The 25515-nt window shown below is 36.0% G+C and overlaps 1 protein-coding gene and 1 long non-coding RNA gene across 5 annotated transcripts in view; one reads left to right on the forward strand and one right to left on the reverse strand.

The window, feature by feature from the left end:
* The first annotated feature begins 1380 nt into the window (after nucleotides 1-1380).
* The window catches only part of SGK3 (serum/glucocorticoid regulated kinase family member 3), a 106930-nt gene continuing 82795 nt past the window's right edge, over nucleotides 1381-25515 (forward strand). Inside the window, exons 1-2 of one of the 4 annotated variants that reach the window (XM_039841792.1) lie at nucleotides 1381-1509; nucleotides 7225-7323. The gene's annotated coding sequence lies outside the window, so the exon portion shown is untranslated. Of the gene's footprint in view, nucleotides 1510-7224; nucleotides 7324-12469; nucleotides 12622-21112; nucleotides 21249-25515 lie in introns of those variants that run through there. The other 3 variants (XM_039841797.1, XM_039841794.1, XM_039841795.1) reach the window with 3 other exon arrangements.
* On the reverse strand, nucleotides 2938-5798 carry LOC120585465 (uncharacterized). Its single transcript, XR_005648335.1, has 3 exons — nucleotides 5698-5798; nucleotides 3970-4064; nucleotides 2938-3295 (listed from the first exon to the last, which is right to left on the reverse strand). It is a non-coding gene; the product is annotated as an uncharacterized LOC120585465 (long non-coding RNA).

Below are 25515 nucleotides of genomic sequence, written 5' to 3' on the forward strand. Positions count from 1 at the left end.
CAGGTATCATTCTAAGCATTTATGGCTATACGTTTAATCCATGAGGTAAGCACTATTAAAAATCCTCTATTTTATAGATGAAGAACAAGAGGCACGAAGATGTTACTTTGCTTCAAGTCATCATCTCATAAGTGTCAGAGCCCCATATTCAAACTAAACAAACACAAACAGCCTGGCTACAGCATCCAATGATCCACTATCATGCTAACTGTATTAAGGGTTGAAGACAGATGGAACAGAAAAATAAATAGGGAGAAATAACAAAATGGAGAGTTAATTCCTCAAAACATTTGTTGAAATCATTTAGAGTTTTTATTCCTAACATCATAGTTTTTGCTGTTTCATTGTGTATTTGAAGGATAAATGCTACGGGTCATACTGATAAATGCTTTGATTTGGTGTGCTATATTTGGCTTGTTAGGATTTGATTTAGAAAAGTTGCTCTATATTCAGAATACAAAGATAAAAATGCATTGTCCACACAAAAACCTGCACATGGAGTTTAGAGCAGCTTTATTCATAACCGCCTAAACTTGGAAGCAACCAAGGTGTCTTTCAGCAGTTGAATAGGTAAACTCTGGTGCATCCATACAATGGAAGATTATTCAATGCTAAAAATAAATAAGCTATTAAGCCACAAAAAGGTGGGTGAGGGGCTTAAATGCATATTACTGAGTAAAATAAGTCAATCTAAAGGTTGTATACTGTGTGATTCCAACTATGTGACGATCTGGAAAAGGCAAAACTATGGAGACAGTACAAAGATCAGTAGTTGCCAGGAGTTAGAGAGAAGGGAGAGATGAATAGATGGAGCACAGAGGATTTTTAGGCCAGTGAAACTACTCTACATGCTACTGTGCTGGTGGATACATGTCATTATACACTTGTCCAAACCCATAGAACATACAACACCAAGAGTGAACCCTTAATGTAAACTATGGTCTTTGGGGGATCATGATGTGTGGATGTAGGTTTATTATACCAAACATACTGCTTTGATGGGAGATGTCAGTAGTGGGGAAGGTGGTGCCTCTTTGGAAACAGGAGTGTATGGGAATTCTCTGTACTTTCTGCTCAGTTGGCTGTGAACCTAAAGTTGCTCTAAAAAATAAAGTTTACTTTTACAAATGCTTTGAAGATTACAGTGTAATTTAAAATGTAAAATATTGTTAATAGTGTGTGTAGTACGTTTTTGTTAACCTCATTCTATAACTGTTCAAGTACCCCATGCCCTTGGTCTTGACCTTCGCCTATTATCACGTCCTTTCCTTAGCAGGTGTAATTGGCATGGCCTTCTCTTAGGCTCTCTTCCTCTGCTTCATTGTCATTGTCTTGAACCTCCCCAACCCAGGTTCAACCCAGCTGTCTGCCTCCTCCATGGCCACAGAGCTCTGCTGGGAAAAAGTCACAATGGTGAAAATGACGTCTGCTGTATAACTTGCACTCTCCTGCGTCAGCTCATCCCTCAGTGTTTCTCACATCAGAGCTTTCTACTTCAGATGTGTGTCAGTAAGTTTTAATTTGAGTTTTTTTTTTTGACATTGCACTATTTTGAACAAATATGCAAAGTTTTATGCCATTTTTTTTTACTCTATAGATACAGTCATGTGCTGCTTAACATGAGGATACGTTCTGAGAAATGAGTTGTTAGGCAATTTCATTGTGCGAACATCGTGGAGTGCACTTAACACACACCTAGATGGTCTAGCCCACTACTATAGTTGTATGTGCTATGTTTATGAATGTATATATGTATATATCGTGACTGGTAGTGCAATCAGTTTGTTTACTCCAGTGTCACCATACACACATGAGTAATGTTACAATAGCAACAACATCACTAGATGATAGTTATGAATGTCACCTCCATTATAATCTTATGGAACCATCATGGTGTATGCGATTCATCACTGACCGAAATGTTTTTATTTGGCACATGACTATTGAGATGTCAACTTTTCAGATATATACAAAATTGGATCCATGTTATTAATTAAGCTGTTTTTATTAAAATATGTAATCTGGCTACTAATTATCACATATAAAAATATGGTAGATAAACATATCTATCAATGAAGATTTACCCAAGAGCGCTTATGCATTAGCAAAGAGGAAAGGGAAAAATAACGTGGATTAAGATGTTTAGAATTGCTTTAATTATTGATTAGATTGGTCTCTTTAAGAAGATTCTGTGGAAAAGTTGAGCCATACTCCCTTCTCTGACGTGCCTCAATGCCCTAGAATAAGCTTCCCTTGTTCTCAGATTAGAGTACCTCTTCACTCAAGGAGGTCAGTAAAAATCCAGTCCAGTCCAGTCCATCCACGGCTTCTCTTTTAGCATGACTAAGGATCTCTCCCTGAGTCAGTATTGATCCCTAGGGTCTCAAATTGGCAGCCCATGGGGCAGATTAACCAGATAGATGTGGCTTATTTGGCCTGCAGTGTTTTAAGAAAATCTGAATTTGTTCTTAGCACTTTTGAAATTATGCCATTTCACATTAAAATATATATATTGCTCCGTTTTATTGAAAAATTAATAGATCTGGCAACACTGGGCCTATGCTCTCACAATTCGCTGACTGCAGCTGTCCGTTGATCCTTAGAGAGGACATGCGCCTCTTGCCGCTCACAAAGACTGATTGTCAGTTGCCATTTATCATCTTACTTTCACCTTTCCTGACACTCAGCATCTGTGGTGCCTCCCAGGCACTCTAGGCATTTAAGTTTGTAAACTCTTCTACACTTGGTGTTTTTTCTTGATGTCCTTGATGTTTTTCACCCAGCACCGCCTATTGACATTGGAGGCTCTGTGTTGCTCTAGAAAGCTCATGGACTTCAAATGAAATGGACTCAGCTCTGTCATTTTACTACTGAGTGACCTGTGTAGCATTATTTCACCTCTTTGAATTTCTGTTTCTTTATATGTAAAATGGGGATAATAATGGTGTGGTTATAAGGATAATGTACATAATATGCTTTGATAAAGCCAAGAAGAGGCAGGATCTCTCAGTGAGTGTGGCCTGCCTCCACTGACAACCTCTGTCCTTACCTCTCAGGCAAATGACAAGGCCACTCCTGTTAGTCTCAGGCATCATTAACTCAAAACGAATTTGTATGATACTCTTAGATGTCTAGACACAAATAAGAAAATCATAAGAAACTAAATAGTACCTAAGTAAAATTTATTTCCTATAATTGTCAGCTGCTATCATCAAGGAACCATAATGGGTTAAGCTGTTAACCAATAGCACTCTTCTTGCTTGGAAGATAATATTATGGTATGGTAAATCAAATTCTTGCAATTAAAGAAAGAAAGAAAACAAAAATAAAAGGTTTGTAAGTTAGCATGGTTTCTAAAACTGGAAGGAAAAAAAAGACAATTCACCATATACCCAAACTTGCTCACACACTAACAACTTTTGTAGGGCTCCTGACATTTCTGTATATCTACTTTGTTTCCTACCTGCTGCTATTACAAATTACCACAAATTAGAGACCTAAAACAACTCAGATATATTATAGCTCCATAGGTTAGAAGTCAGACATGGGTGTCACTGAGCTAAAATCAATATGTGGGCAGGGCTGCCCTCTTTTTTGGAGGCACTAGGAATAAATCTGTTCTTCTGCCTTTTCCAGCCTCTAGATGCCACACACATTCCTTGGCTCATGGCCCTCTTCTTCACCTTTAGTGTCAGCAATGTTACATCTCTCTGACCATCCTTCTTTAGTCACATCTCTTTCTCTGACTCTGTTCCATTGCCTCCCTCTTTCACTTTTAAGGACCTGGGTCCACCCAGAAAATCCAGGACATTGTTCCTATCCTAAAGACAGGTGATTAGCAACCTTAATTCCATCTGCAACTGTAATTCTGTTTTAAGATTAATTTTTTAAATTGAGATAAAATCGACATATAACATTATATTAATTTGAGATGTACGCCCATGATTCGATGTAGTATATATTGCAAACCTTCTCTCTGTCTTAATTCTTTGCAGAGGAAATGTTTGTTGAATCAGAAATATTTATATTCACATATGATTGCATTAAAAGCACCGTGCAGATATCTAGAAGAGAAAAGAAATAATAAATCGTTTGCAAAATGATCACCATAAGAATTCTAGTTAACATCCATCACCACACAGCTATAAATTTTTTTCTTGTGATGAGAAATTTTAAGCTTTTCTCTTTTAGCAAGTTTCAAATATACAATACAATACTATTAACTAGTCACCATGCTGAACATGGCATCCCATTACTTATTTATTTTGTAGCTGGAAATTTGTACCCTTTGACCTCTTTACTCATTTCTTTCCCACCAATCCCCCTCCTCATGCCTGGCAATCATTAATCTGTTCTCTGTATCTATGAGTTCATTTTTGTTTTGATCTTTCTTTTTTTTTTTAGATTCCACATATAAGTGAGAGCACATGGTATTTACCTTTCTCTGTCTGATTTATCTGACTGCTTAATGCCCTCAAGTCCATCTGTGTTGTCTATACAACCTTAACTCTTCACCATGAAATGTGACATAGTCTCGGTTCTGAAGACTAGGGTGTGGACTTTGGGGGGCCATCTTTCTACCTATCATATTGAGTATGTACTTTACATATGTAAATATGTAATATATGTAACATATATGATGTATATATATACCATTTTAAAACTTACCATATATTGTGTTCTTGCTATGTGATTATCTCACTTAATTCTCACAACAACCCTATGAAGAAGGAACAACTTTTACGAATGAGAAAACTGAGGCTGGGGAGTTAGGAAATACGCCTGGGTCCAGAGCTGGTCAGCAGCAGACTGAGATTCAAACCCAGGGCTGTTTTCCTCTAAAGCTATTTCCTTAATCACTGCATTATACTGAAATTTGTTCAAATTGTATTTTTCTTTTTATTTTTCTAAGGAAATGATTATTGTTGTGAAAACTGCATTTTTTTTTTTGTGGGAGGGATAGCCCAAGGAGTATGTGTCAGTTTAAATTCAAGTGAAGATATTTTCTCTTTATTGCCTTAATGTGCTGCTTATGTTTTTCTAAATTGAATTTTATATTATCACAGACTTTTATAACTAATTTTGACTTTTCATATCATGCCCCAAATTTCTGAGCTGTTAGTACTGCTTGCTTTTAAAAAGTCAAACAGATGTAGGTTCTTTCAAAAGCTGTGAGCTTTGACTTTGCTTATTTGCAGAGTTTAAAAGTAAACGAGACCCCAGGAAGTCACGTGGTCCTGTTTCTTGCCTTAAATATCTCAAATCACCACGTTTTCTTGCTATTTAGGGAGATGGCATACAGGGAATTTTAATTTCTATGATCTTAGTTTCCAGCAGTATTTTTCTCTACCTGTTTTTCATATAATTGTTTTCCAATGTAAATAAGTAGCAATTAAAAATAATTTATTACAGTCATGGGTTGAAATTACAAGTAATGAAATGAAATTTAAAGATGTGGTTGAAATCAAATAACATGCCTGTAAAGCTTTCAAACAATGTGGTACTAGGCTTGAAGAAACACAGCACAAAGCAAAAGGGGTGAGATAGTTAAAAAGGCAATGTACCGAGGAATACGTTCAATAGTGAAAACAATCCATATAACATAAGAACAAAATTAAGGTGTTTTTGTCCTTTCTCATTTTCTCATATTCTAATAAGGATATGAAATCCCTTTGAAAGCACAGTACATCTTTATACCTTGAGTCTTCCCTCTGTTTTAACTAGCTGCTTTGCAGAGGAAACGTATGTCGAATCAGAAATATTTATGTTCACATATGATTGCATTAAAAGCACTTTGCAGATATCTAGAAGAGAAAAGAAATAATAAATGGTTTATTTAAACTACATGAAAGCTAAGTGGGTGTTCAAATGACCAGTTTTAGATTCAAATCTCAATCCACAGCAGATCATTATCTGGGAGTGGAGGTAGGGGAAGGAGCAGAGAAGCAGGTGATTTTGTGGGGTTTAGTTGTGGGAATAGTTCTTTATTATATGTTTCATAAATTATTTAAACTACTGTTTGTGGGTGGAGATTATATTTTTAATTTTTACTTCTTTGAGGCTAGCACAATATCTGACACACACTAGATACTCAACAAATCCTTATTAAGAGAAAAGAGAAGAGAACAAAAGGCATTAAATACTTAGATGACATCGAACCAAGGAATAGAGGTGGTAAAAGGTAACTAACATCTTGCTTTTTGAATATGCACCCCGTCCTTAAAAATGTTTCAGCATGCACACACACATATAAATTACATATCTGTAACTTCCTATACTAACATATTGTACACATTGTAAAATAGAAACCCCAAATTAAAAATATGAAAAATATATTTAACTTAATGATATTTTATTAATAGTATAAGAGTCTTTTTGTTTTCACTTAATGCTTTATTGGTACTTTATTACTTTTTCAAAATCTTGGTTTAACACTTTGTGATATACTGATTCAAAGATATGGTTCTAAGTTTAGTTTATTCTAATACTATATTGTAATAGCTACCATAGCTGAAAAAGATATTTCAAAAAGATATTTAGATTTAAATAGAAGAAATGCATTGTTGTTGGCTATACCTGTTGAGGTATTTACTTTTTTCATTCTCATCAACTAGTTCTACAAAGGCTTTTGTTGAAATTTGACTAGTAAACTTCCATTTTCTCTGCTATCAATCAAAAATTCTTGCAAACTAATTTAAAGGCATTGCAATTTTTTAAAACTTTTTTTAACAGATTAGTTTAAGACCTACTGAAATTCATTATTTGGAAAATATTTTAAAAAACAGAAAATTATGTTTCCAAAATTTTTAAGTATGCACATATTAGAGTTTTAACAGGACACGCACACACCCTACTTTTTGCAACAAAATTACATACTGATGGAAATATTTCCAAACATCCTTTTCAAAAGCATTCTCTCAAAAGCATTTCTTTAAAAATATGTATACACTTAATGGGGAGAGTAGATGGAATTACTCTTTATTCATTGATGAAGCTTTGCCTTAAAAGGAAAGTACTACTCATAGAAAAGGCAGGGAAATTCAGATCCCTCTTATTTTGGTCAGAGGAAAATGCATCATTCATTTTGATATTTAGATATTCTTTTAAGTAATAATAAAAACTAATGCTTATGTAGTGCTTGTTTTGGTGATAGATTTATACATATTAACTCAACCCTCAGAACAACGTAGCACGGTAGATATGATTATGTTCTCCATTTTACAGATGAGAAAATTGCCCCCCAGAGATGTTAAATAACATCCTCAGGGTGACGTGGCTGGCGATGGCAGAACTCCCTAAAGATCTTGAGTACTTTGATAGAAGGTAAAGTGGTTCCACAATTACTCCCCATTTCAGTACAAAGTATTGTATAGATTCATTGAAAGGATCTGTTTTTACAAAATTAACCACATAGATGATCCGTAACACTACATAAAACCACAAAACACTGATGTCAGATGAAGGGGAGCTTCCCTTTGAGTGGAAAGCCCACCCTTCTCAGGCAGCTCACAGAGCATGTGGGTGACTGACGGACACACGGCTCTGTGAACATGCCAGTGCCGACATGTATGTTAAATGATAGAGCTGAATTTCTTTCTTTTTAGAGAAAACAAACAGACATTGGGATATTTTCTTTCTGAACTGTAGCAGATTGTCTTGAGCACTCTGAGGAGGTGCACCCTCCACTCTGGATGTCTTTTGTCTTAACAAATATGACAAAATTCAGAATCACCCAGGAAAAATATCGTTTTGGTAAAATAGGTACAGAGGCAATAGGATAACCAAAAACCTCTTAAATATAATTCAAGAAATATATGTAGGCCAAACAAGCATTTAGAATTCACATTGTAAAATATAATAATGATGAGCTGCATTTTTAAATAAGAATAATTCTAAGTTGCATTATAGGAGTGCGAATTGAAGAGCTGCGAGAGTTTTCTCACTATACTGAAGACTTAACTTGATCTTTTATAGAGTTCCATGTCTCATAGTGGGCATCTCATCTAAAGAAAAATGGGAAGAATTTGGAAAGAATTTGTATGAGAGTCATAAAACATTAAAAAAAAAAACTGAGAAAAATGTAAAGAACTGAGGTTGTTTATTCTAAAAAACCTAGGGAATTTAAGGGTCTTCCGGTATATAAAGAGTTATAATCTCTTAAAATCTATTTAAGTTTTTGACACATCTGGTTGAGCCAGACACAGATTCCTTAGAGATTTAGTTGAGGAAACAACAGCAACCAACCTCTTCAAGCCAGAGGCTATTAAGCCTTTGCGTTTGAAATTGGTTCAACCATTAATTGCACATAATTGGCAGTAAATAACTGAGTCACCAGATGACTAGTGTTTAAGAAAATTTATTATTCCCTACTGATAAGCAACTAAAATAATTATCTTCAAAGTCCACCTCATAGGTTTGAGCTCAAAGGCCTAATAGAATTCCCTGAGGAACACAGTCACTGCTGACATGACTTATGTAAATAAGTTATTGTCAGCTATTAACAGACATAGTTTATGTACACAATAGACTATCCAAACAAGAGACAGAAAAAAAAAGAGGAAAATGAGGAAAAAAGAAGGGGCAATTTATATTTTATTCTTCATAATAACTAGATTAGGAGACAATGAGATTTCCTTAATAGGGAAGAATGGTGGTTTTACTTCGGATAATTAATGGTCTTAGCAAAATTTAAAGTACTTTCTAGCAACTTTTTATCAAAAAGCTGATGCCAGCTGCTTAAGTGTTCTGCTCTCCTGACACTTCCCTTTGGCTTTTCTCATGAGTCTAATATAGAAAGTGAGAAAGGCCTGTGATCTGAAAAGCCTTATATTTGACCCTAGTGCAGTCTTGCTTTAAAATAGAGTTTTCCCTTTATTACAAAACACACTTGAACTTTGGGCATTTCAGTTTTTAATTTGAACATGGCTAATTTGGCCTAAGAAAGATATTGAACTTTGGGCCAGTCCCACCCCAACACAAAAAATGAGTACTCTCTGAACCATTTTCTAGATCCAAGAAACAAGTTAATTCTGTCCTGTGCTAAGGCAGTATAAACTGTTCTCAGTTTCAGTTCTCGTGAATATCTGAGTTTTTCTAACTATACTTTGGGTTATTTTGTGTTTTATTAAATGGTTTTGTTCAGAAAATTCAATTAGTCACGCTGTTTCTCCTATTCTTACCCATTTTTACAGCAGACTTTTCCTGTTAATTATCTTCTGAGCCGATTCATGGCTAGGACTATGCCTTAAAGTACCTTCTCAATAAAAATGGTTTTCTTTTTTTTTGAAGTTGTGGGATGCTGTGATTGTTATATCAACGGATAAACATAGCTGGAAACTATAGCAACAATTCTTAATGTCTGACCCACTTAAGTGGATGAATCTGTAGTAGAATGAAGGAAAAGGTGCTGTAAAAGCAGTGCAAATAATATGAATCAAAAACATCTTTGCTTTTGTAATCATGTAGTTGGTAGCATTATTCTTACCTCTCTAGTCTTGGCAATTTATCTGCTACAGAACAAATATTCTAATGAATACTGACCCTCACTTCCATGACCAGCTGATTTATGAATAGATCATTCAGGTGCTGTGATTGCCATTTTATCAATTTTTCTCCCTAAGGGAAGTGATATTTTTTGTATTATAATGCTCTTCAACTCTTCCAAAGTTGCAATAAAAGAACTACAAGTAACAGAGGACTTTAATATGATGTAAAAAGTCCTAATGGTTCCATATTAGGCACCATCTTAAAGATTTTCCATTTTGAAAAGAGGATGCAAACCAAACACTCATCTCATTGGACTGTATTAATACTGTATTACCTGGTTAGGCAGTTTTTTTTTGTTTTTGTTTTTTAATGTTTTGGTTAATAGTTTACAGTATTGCCAGTCCATTTTCTAAAATTCTGACTATAACTATATCTTAGTGTTTCTTTTTTTTTTCCTGTTACTTTTAGGACATCTACAAAAAAAACCCCAAAACTCTAAAATTTGACCATTCTTTATACTAGTACAAATGAAATATAAAATATTGGCATTTGTATAACTGTGTTAGAGATAATAATGATGATGACAATAGCAGTCAACTGATACTATGTTCTAGGTATTCTACTAAGTTCATTTGATCCTCATAGCAATTCCATGAGATAAGCACTGTTTATACTTCTATTTTACTGAGGACAAAAAAGTGCTATTATCATGCTCATATTACTGATGAAATAAATGGTCAGAGAGGTGAAATAATTTTCCCAAAGCAGAAAGTGGCAGAGCCAGCACGTAAACCTGGGTCTGTCCAATTCCAAAGTTTGTGCTCATAATCTCTACATAATAGATAAAAGAGATGAACAAAATATTTTCCCTATCTGCATAAACAGAGTCATCTTTCTAAATAAAATATTGGAACCCATTGTCTAACAAAAACCTTTATTTAAAAATTTTTTTATATGACAACTTATGAAGGCATAAACATCAACTAGACATTTAGCCGAATATTCAATAACTTTTCTTTTACAGTATAAACTTAAACTGGAAACATAATGGAAAATAGGGATATGATCTATATCTATAGATGAATATGTTAACGTGATCGACCTTAAAGTGTGCCCTTAAAATGAATTTTAAGTGAAAAAACACTTTAATAGTTTCTGAATATATTTACCTCCTCTAGTATTCTGAGAAAGCAAGGTATTAAATTGCAGCTCTCAGATTATAAAGGCAAAATATCCAACCTCTTATCAGTTGAATGTGGCTCATTCATCTTCTTGTCTTAAAATATTTGTGGGACATTGTGGTGGCAGTAGTGTGTGTGTGTGTTGGGGGGGTGTATGAGTGGTATGGGTGTGGGTATTGGGTGTGTGTTCTTCACAGCAGGAGGACAAATTTATCTTGGAAATGTAATGGTTCCCAGATGTTTGTTTTTCAAAAGGAAATAAAGAAAAAAGAAAAAAGGTTGAAATGTGGTGATAGACAAGTATTTATCCCTGAAGTAAGAATGATGTCATTCCACTTAGAGTTTATTGACACAAAACTTCCTTTTGGCTGAGAAAATTTTCAGCTCTGTGAATATGGCTTTAATTAAGAGATACACTGATCACTTGATTTTATTACAAAAGAGGAACTTCTTTAGCTTCTTTGTGCACTATTGTGTGGATTGCTGTTTGTGGATCACAGTGAAAATGTGTAAAGGACCATTGGCAATGTGTTGATTTGTATCTACTGTATTTCATTTCCATTTCCGCATGCTACTGAACATCAGTGTTTAGAAAATTCTGTAAGACTATGGTATTTTGAAAAATAAAAGTGTTGGGTTCACATCCATTTTTTACAAAGAAGAATGCCACGTGGTGGTATTCACATTAAAAATGTGGTGGTATTCACATTAAAAATGAACATTCTAACCTTTACCTGTTGGGCTAAATTTTTAAATGTCATCTGAATATGTAAGGAAACGTTCCCTGAATTTAGGGAAGCCACACATAAATCACAGTTCTTCTAATTACCTTTGGAAGTTTATTTGTTCATAGATTTGTAGCAAATTCTCTCGAATCATATGATCTGAAGTATAGGTCATTGCCTCAAAATCTGAAGCATGATATGCACATGAGAATCTTTAAATGGTTAAGTCTACCTTCAAATTATACCCGATAAAACTTACAGTAGTGTTGTGGGGCAAACACTCCCCCAAAATCCACTGTACTTCAAAATCTTAACCACTTTACTCTGCACCCATTGAATCATGTAATTTTTAGTCCTCCATTCACCTCCTGTATCCTTATCTGGAAAAAAAAAGGCAAATAAATAGGTGTGTCTAAAACGCAACTTCTACATTTAAAGAATAAAAAAGCAATACGAAGGTGTAAAGTGTGCCCTCAGCTGACTTGGAGATTAATGGGAATGAAAAAACAAAACAAAACAAAACTAGAGTTAGTAGATCTAAAAAGACATGTGGAAAGGAAATTTCTCTATTTGTGATCGCTCTCCCCTATCTATAAACACAAAGGCCGAAACTTCGTTGATGAAAAAGTAGAAAACTTCAGATAACGCTAAATGAAGCAGAGTTGTTGTCTAGATTTACTGGATACTTATTTGACTGTCCAGTTTACACCAAGCCACAGGCCCACTAGGCAGCTCCGGGGTGGCTCTGTCCCTCTGGGGGCGCAGCGGTCCTGCTCTCCGCACACACGGGAGTCACTTCGCGGCTCCTGGGCCCCGGGGCAGCGGTCACGAGCAGCTGAGCAGCGGGAAACACCGAAGAGTCCCAGCCTCGGGACGGGAACCACTGCTGTCCCCTGAACTTTGCGCGCACGGCGGGGCGGGGACCCGGGCTTTCGCGGGGGTCCTCGGGGAAGAGAGAGCAGCAGACAGAGACGGTTCGCGCGGCGGGCCGAGCAGGGGCCGCCCAGCCTGCGGCTCCAACGGGCGCCCCCGGGCTCGGAGCGGGCGCCTTCCCGCGCGCGGCCGGCCGCCCACCCGGCTGTCCCCGGCCGCCCCGCGCGCCCTGCGGGAGGAGCCGCGGCCGCCGTGACGCGTCAGGGAGGAAACGCCGGCGGCCCTGCGGGGAAGGAGGAAGCGCGAGTGCGCTCGGCTCCGCGCCCGCTGCGCCGGGAGGCAGCACCGCCGGCCGGGTAGGTGCGGGGCCGCCGGCACCCGAGGCGGGGGCGCGGGCGTTGGGGTCGGCGCGCGTCTGGGCCGCGGTCGGGGCCCCCTGGGCGGGCGCGACGGGGCGGGGCGAGCGGTGCGCGGGCCTCGGCTGCTGCCCCTCCTCGGAGCAGACGTGCCTTCCCGGGTGCCCTGGCAGGTCCCTCACCCTCAGCCCGACCCCGAGAGTTTGTGCTCTTTGTTTCCCCGAGGTGAATTCGGATTCTGCTTTATGATCCCTAAACTCCCGAGCGGTGTCGGTGGACGGACAGTGTTGATTAACCCGTGCGCAGCTTCGGAGCGCGGAGGAGCAAGGAACCCGGAGGGAGGGAGACCCTCACCTGTGGTGGAAAGTGGTCGCAGGTCACCTGCGAGGATCGGGGACCGAGGAGGCCTCGGGCGTGGAGGGCACGGGAATCATTAACCTGTTGTCAGCGGACCTGTATGTAGTCTGACACTTGAATGCGTCGCTACCCTTTAAGTTGTCTGTGATTTGAACCCTTTCTGTCTCTTCGAGTGCATTTAGCTCTGTCAGTCCCCACAGGTTTAGCATTGGTACGTACCATCTAGAAATGCTTGAAGATACTTAGATTTTGTCATTTTTCGTTATGGGTACTTGGAAAGAGAAAAGAGAAAGCATTTTGCACAGTGATTGCTGAACCATGAGTAGAATTTCAGTCCTGCACAAAGGACTGTATAGGGTACACTTGAGATGCAGGAATAAATTCAGAGCACTACAGGTTCTAATTTTTTTATCAAGGTAAAAAATATTACACTGTTGTGTGTTTCGATTCTCTGCTTTGTCACTAGGTTGAGGAGTCACTCAGCCAATCCGGAATGTGCTTTATTTATTTAACAAACACTTAGCTCTTACAATGTTCTGGGCTCCTTCTAGGTGTTTATAAATATTAACTCAAATTGTTAACTCAAAATATTAAATTACAGCGGCTCTGGCAATGAAGAGGCTGTGAGTACTTCCGTTTCCCAATGTCATTGCAAGAGCTAGAAACATGGGAGGAAGTTTCAGGCATGTTTTAGGACTGCGTGTGCCTTCTGTACCCCTTGGCTACCACTCTTGTAGGACTTTAGCCGCCACTCCTCCACTACCTGGGGGAAGGGAGTCAGGAGCTACCCTCCTTTCCTGGGCCCCTTCTCTGCCGCTCTTGGCCACATCCTTAGCATCTTCTGTAAATCGGCTTTCTCATCCGCCATCGTGCCCATGTTAGCTAATACTGGAGAGACTAGAACTTCCCCCTTTCTTCAACTGCCACTGCATGGAGCCTAATTTTGTTTTTAAAAGCTTTATTCCTAATCTGTTTGACAATTGATGTGACCGTAGCTTAGATTTAAGGGTCAGATTGAACGTGGAAATGTACTATAAAATAGAACGTTTTTAACCTCGTAGGTGTCCATTTTGTGATTTGCAAACACATAGAATATTTTTCCAGAATTAAAATGCCCTCTAAAGGAATGTCTTGGCCTGATGGCCAGATTAATGAATAAAATAGACGTGGTTCTTGTCTTTATGGTGATTATGAATACAATGTCAAAATCTGCATTTCATACTAGCTTTCCTTCATATATTTAAATTTCCAGGGAGATAATTAAATGAGACTGTAAAGCTTTATTTAATAGGATTATCAAGAGTCTTCTGGAAGCAAGGCAGGCTCACTTTTCTCTGACATAATTAATGGCTTTCATGAACTCGGTTCAGACAGATGACAGCTGACACTTTCATGGTTTACAAAGTGTTGCCAGACATACTTATTTGCTCTTCAGAGACCTTATAAGGTTGGTAGCCACTTTGTATTCCCATTTTTGACAGATGAGGAAACTGAGGCATAGAAATGTTAAAAAGCTAAACAGCTGGTAAGAAGCAGAACTTGAATAGAGCAGGTATGTGGACAGTGCCTGGGACGTGCCATCCTGTAATAAACATTTGTGGAATGAATGACTCCAAATGACCAGATTTCTTGCTGTTTTAAAACATATACCTCTCAAATACCATGATCGATTTGTGCCTAAAAGATTTTCAAGCCTAATCCAATGTCTTCCTGTTATTTCAAACAGTATCTAATATTTTCTCCAAAAGGGATGAGAATGCCCTTTGGACTCATTTCTTAGGATTTGTCATCTTTGTTTTTTGAGAAAGCACATAGGTTGGTTATTTTTTCTCTCTCAAATAACCTACTTGTTCCCTCTGCATTGGAGAGTTTAAAATGGACACATGGTTCTAGTGTTTGTATTGACTGCTTTCTTGTCTCTTCCTGCTTGCTCACTAAAGGTCATTTTTAAGGACTACAGATCACTGTAGGTATTCAATGTCAGTGAACTCAATTAAGCTACTTGGAATTATGATGAGGTTGGAACACAACGAAGGGTTCTAAGTATTGTAAATTTTTTTGAAGCATCTGACATTACTGTGTTTTTTGAAATGTTGCAATTGCTTAAGTATACAGGGTCTTTAGAAAAAACCCTCAACTATTGACATACTTCAAGCATAAACTCTCTGTATTCTAAAGTATGTGATCTCCAGATGGAAAACCTTCAGCTAGAGAGGAAAATATGGCCATTACCTAGTGGGACAGATTGAAAAGGGAAAAGTGAGAGATGGGGCGGCCTTCCCCGTAGGGGTATTAGGAGGTAAGAAACCCTAAATGAAGCCAGACCGAGTCATCTGCCTGTCAACATTCTTCTGTGAGGGGGTGGAATAAAAATTCTTTTGAAACCTGCCTTGTTTCAGAAACCACTTTACCTTTTCCAATCCTCATGTTTTCTCTCTTCCTTTTTTGAAATTCATGTAAATTACTGACTAAACTGCTGATTCATGAAACTCAAATTATGTAACATGTTATTCCTGACAGAAAAACAGCTCACGCATTATTTTAAGGGATTCAATGTCTCTGTTTTTCTTTACCTACTCTATTCCTTACCGTGGCATCTTTGTTGTCATTTCATTTTTTCCTTTTCCATTTCATGGAAAAAAAAGCATTAGTAAATCTAAGAAATACCGATTCCACCTCTTGTAGTTCATGTCAAAGTAATTTTAACTCTGTACTAACTTTGGGTTAATTGTCATTGTAGAGGAAGACAGCATGGAAATCAGATGTTGAAGGCTGATTCAGAATATCAACCAGTAAAACTTTTATTGCCTGTCTGAAGCCAAGGCAGTTTTCAAAGGGAATTAGGGCAGTGTACGTCACCTTGCCCTTGTCCAGTTTCTCAGGGCTTTTCCTATTTCTCTTGGGGTCTGAAAACTTGCCTTAGTTTATCTCCTTGTGGCCACTAATTCTGATATTCAAAACCAAAATCTGTTTGCCTTGGATGAGGGTAGTGAGTGAGTGACAGAAGGATGATTAGGGGGATTGTGAATTGTTGTAGGATGAGAAATTGATAATATGTACGATAGAAGATAGAAGGTGTGTGGGTCAGGTAAGAGATGTTAGTGAGGTCTTAGGGTGAAGGATTCACCCAGAGTGCTGCTCTGCCTCTCCCACTGGGACTAGAAATATAGTGAAGACCTGTATGGGAATCAAAGAAAGTCTGAGAAGGATTAGAAACATCTATTGGCATATGATATTGGCAGGCACAGTTCCTTTGTATGACCAAGTACAGAAGTGTCATTGTAGCTGTTTCCTCAAGCCACAAAATGAGTTTGTTTGCAGATAATTAAAATGTAGAGAGCTGATTTCTGGCTTTTAACTTGAGAGTAAGAATGATTTGACAGGCTTTTGGTTAAGTAAAGGCCTGGATTTTGTACCCTTTTAAAGGCTTACTTTTTTTTGAGAATGCCTATAGTATTGAGATAATAATGTCATTCTTTTTACTGTTTTGTGATTTTAAATAAATCACACTATGTTTACATAGCATATAGTAATGAACATGATTGAGATTAATGGCTTCCATTCAGATTCCTAATGCATTTGCTATGCCAGTCAATAGCAGATATTTTTTTTCCTATAGGTAAAATGGTTTCGTATATAATATATTCATATACAAAATCAGACTTATTAATGGACTAGCCAGTCTACAGACTGCTGGATGAAATGTCCTCAAGTTCAGTAGGGTTTCATTAGGACTTGACCACTTGTTTGCTTGACTTCAAAAACGAGAAGGAACTGTATTACTCTAGTTATTTATCTCCCCGTTTTTAAAATAAAAAATAGGTTAAAGCTAACTTTAAATGCTCTGGTTCCCAACTTGGCATCCACATAGGCAGACATATAGATAGGACCACTGTTAAGACTGTGTAATAATCTAATGCACATGTATATTATATAGATAACCAGCTAAAAGGGACTATAGGAATCATAATCTGAGTTGCCAGAGAAAACGCTATATTTCATCTTTTCTCTCATTTTTATTTTAGTTTTGTTTCTTATATTTACGAAATATTATTTTTAATTACAAAGGAATTTGCATGCCCTTAAACAATTGAGAAGCATGCGAAGTAAAAAAATAAGTCTTCTCTGCTCTAATCTTACCCATGAAGATAACCACTGGTAAATTATTAAATCCTTCTAGACTTTTCCCCATGCTTATATAAATCTGTATATCTATAAATGTACGTGGAGTTTTTTGAAAATGGGAATCATTCTACACAATTTGTTCTTTTGTTTCTTTTTTTTAACACTTTATCATGGACATATATAGATCTACATCATTAGTTTTGGCAGCTGCAAATATTCCACTTTGTTGTTAATAAATTATCCGTTTTCTATTTCTATTATAAGTTCACTCTTTTGTATCTTTTAAAATATGTTTAAATCATCAAATAATACATTTTTAAAGAAAAATTAAAAAGAAAATAAGAATCACCAGTAAACCTACTTATCATCAGTAATCACTATTAGCATTTTAAAGTATATCTTTCTAAACTTTTGTTTGTGCATATCCATATTTTAATGCCATTTGAAATAATTTCTCATATAAAGGCTTGCTTTGTTAGTTGGAGAATCATGTTTATGTGGCCAACAAACGTCATTCATTCCATGCACTTTTAAACCAGTTATTTTACTGTGTTTTCCTGGCCACCTGCCATACCCCAAACCTGGATAACACTCTTGGAAATTTATACTACTGCTCATAAAAGGAATGAGGTGAGGGTGTGTGGATGGCCTGACAGATCCATCCAAATCAGCATAATGGAAGTCAATATTTGTATTTTAAGTACATCTAAAATGTAAGTTATTTAAGAAGAGAAATAACAATATAAACATATAATCGATTGTGATCACTAAACGAGACGCAGAAATAGTAGACTTGAATCAAGGAAAAGGTGTTGAATTTAGTTAAAAATCAGAACAGCTGAACTTTACATGTTTCGAAATAATCTAATGATAAGTATGTTTTTTGAAATCATTGGTTTAACAAAGCTCCCACCAATGGTAGAAATAGGTGGCCTTGACATTTCTTGTGATCCTGTTATATTATAGGATCTCAAGAATTAGCATTACTTGACTTATATATTTCCTGTTACTAACGCCATCAGTTTTTCCAGACAGCATCTGTCTGGGCTAAGATCCTCCCACCCCCTTTTTTTCTCCCACTGCGCATGTACGCAAGCTATTGCCCACAGTTTACTCCTGTATACTTTAGTGGCCTTACCCACTTCCTGAGAGTTTTATAGTGCGTTTTACCATATTCCTTTTTACTCTTTCAGCTTTTGCTTTAAGAATTTTTTTCTACGTCCTTTATCCATCCCACTCCATTTTGATCTTGAGCAAAAAAGATACTAATCATGGTAGTACAGTTAAAAACAAGCTTTTAATAAGGAAAAGGGAAGCTTTTAGTTTGGGAGGAAAGGTGGACATTATAAAGAACGAGTGGTTTCAACCTTCAAAGCCCTTGAGAATACCCAGTAATTCCTTTCAGAATTTCCACAGACATCTCCACCCACCTCCTCTTCTCTAAATATGCTATTTTTTTTCTTAAGCACTGGCATGTACAATAAAATTTAAAACTATTTATATACTTTTTGTTCATGTCATTGCAATATTATTTGGTGATTTTTTTTTCTTTCTGTTGAAGATGTTAGCTGTATTATGGATTGACTAGAGAGTTTTGGTCTTAAAGCTAACAACTAGATGAGACCACTGTTCCCTTCAGAAAATACATCCAAAGTTCCAAATATGCGGTTTAAAAACAACCTCTTTGGGAGTTGAAGACTAAGAAGGGTGTCTTAAACCACAGATTAGCAATCTTTGAGAAGGGGTGTGTCAAGATTCCAAACCCTTTCTAGATTTTCATCAGCAGAGATATGTGTTGGTGAGAAGCATGGATCAGCCTTCCCTTCTTGGGAGTTAGAGAAGAAGCTATACAGGAAATGTTTGGTTGCCGTGTAGACTCTCACAGAGAGGAAGAGGCGGAGGATCAGGCCTGGGTAGCTGACTTCATACCAATTTCAGCTCACCTGTGAAGGTGCTTCAGCCAGACACCAGGAGCTCTACACCAAGACATAGCTACTTAAGCTGCACTGAGACTAAAGGCCTATTTTTTCATCAATATTAATGAAAAAGGTTTTGAAAAGATATTTTTATTCAGCCTCCAAACAACACGGTGCTAAAATTCATGATGGCTTAAAAGTGGAAATTCTATATTATTTGCTATTTGAACTGAGACCATTGTTAATAAACAATCAGAAGTTAAGACTTTGCTATGATTTAAAAGAAAATGGTTCTTAGTTTTGTAGTTTTAAGTGTACATAATGGTGCATAATTGACATTTTAGTCCATTCTGACACAAGAACCTCTTTTTTCTAACTGTTCGCCTTTTACCCCTACTTTCTCTTCTCATGAACATTTGATTTAATTATTTTTGCCTTCAAGGACATTATTTTTTTTATTAATGAAAGATAAGACACATCAGTGTTTTCTCAGAGAAGAATTTAAAGAGATTTACAAGACCGTGCCCCCTCTTTCCCTTGAACTTAGCGTCCCCCTTTAGATTTCCTTTATTTCTGATTCACACTCAAATTAGCATCATTTATTTCTTTTCCTCTTAAAAATCTGCTGAAGTGTGAACAAAAGTTCCTGTCTCACTGAATTTGTTTGTTACTTTCATTGGACATTTTAGGATTAGAAATTTGCCTTTGAAATACAGAACAGTGTGGATCAATTGCTACCTCTAGGTAGAAAAACAAGGAAAAAATAAAAATATAGTTTTGCTTTGTTTGTCTAAGCATAAAGAGACTCTGGAAGGATACTTAAAACATTAAGTGTTTATCTGTTTGGGATTGGGTGATGAGAATTAGGTGGATGGGGACAGGATGGGAAGCAGATTTTTTACTGTATCTCTTTATATTTTCTTGGTTTTTGACCTAACTGTGTGAATAGCCCATTGTAAAGTAATTTTAAAAATCATGTTTGTGGGTTCCTTGATTAAAAAAAATAGACCTGTATATTTCTGTTGTCCCCTTTTCATATGTCTTTAGCAAAGTTGTCGTTTCTAATCTTTTTTGAAAGAATGCATGTGTATTCTGATCTCAAAAGACTAATAGTGTTTTGTAGGCATCTTGACCTGGCTTTGTTCTCTTCAAGTGCTATGACTAGGATTCATCATGAAGATTTCCCTTAGCAAATTCTGATACTGCAAATAAGACCAAACCTTAAGTTGTTGTTGGTTTATTCAAAGAATCTTTTAACTGAAATTATCTGCAATATTCTGCCAATGGGATACTCAGTTGTTTCCTAATAAAACTGTTAGACAGTACCAATCTCATTGGCGCAAAGTTAGTTGGTATTTTTCCCCATGGTATCTAGCATCTTATCACCATGTTATAATTTACCTGCTGAATATTATATGACTTAGAAAATAAAGGTTAGTTTACTTTTAGTATTTAGGTAATTCTGCTCTTTTCAGTACACACTAAGCCAAATAGTTTCGTGGCTTTTTGCCATTTGGACCTGTATTTTACCCTGAGGAGAGCAAAGAGAAAAGAACTAATATTGAGTACCTACCATGTGCTGGGTGCTTTAGAGAGATTATTTTATTAAATACTCATAATAACTCTATGGGGTAGGTATGTAGTTTTATAGATGAGCAAATTGGGGCTCAGTGAAGTTTTGAAGGTAGCAGTGTGTGGCCAACAGGACAAAGCTGATCTGAACTGGTCTGCCTTGAGCCTTCGAGAAGCGGGTAAGGCTGACTCCTCTCAAAGCCCTTCCTCAGAAAGAACAGGCAGAATTGATTTACTGATAACTCAGATTACCATTTGCTGATGAGGCAGTAGTTAAATGAGTTTGAAAACTGGCTTTTCATTTTTACTTTATTAATAGAGATTATATTAATGTTGTAACCTAGAAACGGCTGCCAGACTTTGGGAAGAAAGCTGACTGAAGATGTTTTAAGTATTATATATGTCTTACCTAATAGAAAAGGGCTTAAAATTCTAAATTTAAATTTTTGAACCTACAAAATTTAAATGTCTTATGTCATCTGCAGAGCTGTCACATTCCTGTTAGCAGCTGCTGTCCAATGAACTTTACCAACTCTGACAAATGCCGTTGTCATATTCTAAAACCCCTGAACAACAATAACCAGCACCACTGATATTAATGCTTCAAAATAGAGCGATCAGCAGGTGTAGATTCTGGGATGAGCTCTTGCTAACCAGGTAAGAAAGAAAAAACATTTTAGGTCTGAATTCTTATGATTCTATTATCGAATAAAATGGACTTTTAGGTTGTTTCTACTTTTTGGCAATTAAGAATAATATTGCTATTGAATATTTATTTTCAAGTTTTTGTGTGGACAAATGTTTTCATTTCTCTTGGGTGTATACCTGGGAGCAGAATTGCTAGGTCATATGGTAACTCTGTTTAACTTTTCGAGGAATTGCCAAACCATTTTTGTCTGCACCATTTTACAATCAGATCAATAATATATGAGGGTTCATATTTCTTCACATCCTCACCAACACTTGCCTGTCTTTTTTATTTTAGTCATTTCAGTGGGTGTGAAGTGGTATCTCATTGAGATTTTGATTTGAATTTCCCTAATAGCTAGTGAAGTTGAACATCTTTTTGTATTACTGTTGACCATTTGTATGTCTTCTTTGGAGAAATGTTTTTTTTTCAGGTTCTTTGCCCATTTTTAAATTGGGTTATTTGTCTTTTATGTTGAATTGTAAGAGTTCTTTATATATTATTAGATGCACATTACTTATCAGATATATGATTTACAAATTTTTCTCCCATTCTGTGGGATTTCTTTTTCACTTTCTTTATGGTTTCTCTTGAAGCACAAAAGTTTTTAATCTTGATGAAATCCAGTTTATCTCTTTTTTCTTTTTTCACTTGTGTTTTTGGTGTCATATCATCTAAGAAATTAGAGCCTATCCAGTTTTCCCAGCACCGTTTGTATCTTTTCCCCATTGAATTATCTTGGCATCCATGTCAAAAATCAATTGATCATAAATGTAAAAGGTTCTTTCTATACTCTCAATTCTAATCTGTTCATTTATCTATCTTAATGCCAGTGTCACACTGTCTTAATTAGCTTAGCATGGCCCTGTAGTAAGTTTTGAAGTGTGAGTCCTCCAATTTTGTGGTTCTTTTTTCAAGATTGCTCTATTTTGGGTCCATTGCTTTTCCATATTAATTTCAGGATCAGCTTGTTAATTTATGAAAGAATGGCAACTGGGATTTTGATAGAGATTTCACTGAATCTGTAGATCAATTTGAAGAGTATCTCCATCTTAACTATATTTAGCATGGATTGTTTTTTCATTTATTAAGGTCTTCTATAATTTCTTTCAACAAAATTTTATAGTTTTCAGTGTACAAGTCTTGTACTTCTTTTGTTAAAATTTATTCCTAAGTATTTTATTCTTTTTAATACTATTGTAAATGGAATTTTTTTCTTAATTTATTTTATGTTTGCTCACCTTTACTGTATTAGAAACACTATCGATTTTTTAAATTGAGATATAATTGACATTATACTAGTACAATTGATTTTTGAATACTGATCTTGTATTCTTCAGTCTCGCTGAACTTATTAGCTTGAATAGTTTTTTGATGGAGTCATTAGGATTTTCTATTTACAAGATTGGATTATCTGCACATAGCAATAGTTCTACTTCTATGCTTTTTATAACTTTTTTTCTTGCCTAATTAGTCTAGCTAGAACCTCCAGTACAATGTTGAATAAAAGTGCAGAGAGCTGATATTCTTGTCTTATTCCTGATCTCAAGGGAAGAGCGTTCAGTCTTTAATTGTTTCATGGGATGTTAGCTGTGGATTTTTAATAAATGCCCTTTATTAACTTGAGGACATTCTCTTCTAGTCTTAGTTTGTTGTGTATGTTTTTTTTAACATTAAAGAGTGTTTGATTTTATCAAACGCCTTTTCTATATTTACTGAATTGAACATGTGGTTTTGTCCTTATTAATACAGTGTATTACACTGATTGGTTTTCAGATGTTAAACCAATTTTACATTCCTAGGATAAATCGCATTTAGTCATGGTATGTAATAATCCTTTTTACATGTTGCTGAATTTGGTTTGCTGGTAGTTTTGCATCTATATTTATAATTTTCTTGTGATATATTCATCTAGTTTTCATATCAGGATAATACTAGCCTCATTGAATGAGTTTCCTGCTCTTTTTTGGTGGGGAGGGAACAGACTTTTGTGAAGGATTGGTATTAACTCTTCTTTAAACATTTGGTGGAATTCACCAATAAAGCCGTCTGGGCCTAAGCTTTTCTTTGTGGGAAGTAAGGTTTCTTTGTTTTGTTTTGTTCACTTACTAATTCAGTCTCTTTATTTGTTATATATCTACTCAGATAGTTTCTATTTCTTCTTGAGTTAGTTTTGGTAGTTTTATCCTCTTACAAATTTGTCTGTTTCATCTAGGTTATCTAATTTGTTGGGGTACAAATCGTTTGTAGTGTTCTCTTAAAATTATTCTCACTTCTGTGAGATTGGTAGTGATGTTCCCTCTTTCACTCCTAATTTTAGTAATGAGTCTTCTTACTTTTATTTTTGATAGTCTAGCTAAAGTTTTACCAATTTTGTTAATTTTTTCAAAGAACCAATGTTTGATTTCATTGCGCTATTGTTTTTTTAAGCTGTTTCATGGATTTCTGCTGTAATTATTATTATGTCCTTATTATGTGCTTGTTTTGGGTTTAGCTTGCTCTTCTTTTTCTAGTTTCTTAAGGGTGAAGGTTAGGCTGTAGGTTTGAGATTTTTTTAAATATAGGCATTCAGAGCCATAAAATTCCTTCCAAACATTACATTAGCTGAATTCTAGAAGTTTTGGTATGTTGTGTTTTCATTTTCATTTATCTGAAAGTATTTCCCAATTATCTTGTGATTTATTCTTTGACCCATTAGTTACTTAAGAGTATGTTGTTTAATTTCCACATATTTGTGAATTTACTAAATTTCCATTTGTTATTCCTTTCTAATTTAAACTCATTACTGTCTGAGAACATATTTTTTATGACTTCCGTCCTTTTAAATTTAATGAGGCTTTCTTATGGCCTAATATGTGGGCTATCCTAGAGAATGTTCCATGCAGAGAATATATATTTTGCTCTTGTTGGATGGATCTAGTTGGTTTATAAAGTTATTCATGCCTTTGCCTTTCTCGTTGACCTTCTGCTTAGTTCTTCCCCTTAATGCTTTTAAAACATTATTTTAATATTTCATATTAGTATAAATATGAAAATTTACTATCAAGAGAAAAGACTCAAATGCAAAAATAATGTTTAAGTGGGCTATTTAAACCAGATTAAAGTTTGAAATTATTTACTTTCATTACTTTTGAATTAAAATTTAAATGTAACAAGTTCAGTGCTATTTTCTCAGGTTCACGATTCTTTTGTGTCTATGTGGTGGGATTTGCTTGTAAAGTGCACTGAAATATTTTTCAAACATTATTGACACTCATATCAAGTAAATTAACATTCCTATTTGATCACTTTATTTGTTAGGAAGTTTATTTGCTAACATGAGGTTGAAATGACAATTGGAAAAATATAACAAATAGCACCATATGATTACATTTTCTGTCATTTTTCATGGTGACATTATTTGATCTGCACCTACAAGAATTCCATGAAATGCACATTTCAAAATTTGCAGTGGTAGAAAGGCCATATGAGAGTCAGTTAGTAGAGGCATTTAAAATGTATCAATGTATTATAGGGAAGTACAATTTGCCACCCAGAAATGTGTCTCTCTAGCAAGTGGATTATTTTATTTTTAGGAAACAAAAGATTCAGAAAGGAGCTTTGACCTTCTCCCTAACTGTCTAAAAGAATTTAGATAGGGTGCCTATAACAGGGAATAGAGGTAGCATCAGAGATATCTACAAAGAATATGGGCGAGGCGTGTTGGGGAAACTCAACAGGGCCTAGAGACCAGACTCTAGCTCTGTATCCCATTGTTAAAGATGGCCCAGCACACATATTTTACCAAATATTTACTTCTCTATCTCCATATGAATTGTCTTCCTTCCTACCTTTGAAGTTCTAAAACCACTATGAGCTCCTCCTTAGCTCAAGATGGCATATAGGCCTCAAATGCCCACATTGCCCTTAGGCTCCCTAGTCTTATGGAACCCCTATATGTAGGCACATGATTAAATTTGACCAATTTTTTCATGTTAATCTGTCTCATGTCAATTTAATTCTTAGACCAACCAGAAGAACCTAGAAGGGTAGAGGAAAATTCCTTCTCCAACAGTATGAGTACTGCTAAATTATTTTCCTCAACTAAAAATACTTAGACATTTTATTGCCATGTGTTTGTGAAGACAATATAATTCAACATATAGAAGTTATTCTGTATTTTAAAAATAAATTATTGTTTTGAAATTATAAGAAATAAAATACCCACATTTTAATATTTTTTTAAAACTGTGTTTG

The sequence above is a fragment of the Pteropus medius genome, unplaced genomic scaffold (genome assembly GCF_902729225.1).
Source record: "Pteropus medius unplaced genomic scaffold, Ma_sr-lr_union100, whole genome shotgun sequence".
Taxonomy (NCBI): domain Eukaryota; kingdom Metazoa; phylum Chordata; class Mammalia; order Chiroptera; family Pteropodidae; genus Pteropus; species Pteropus medius.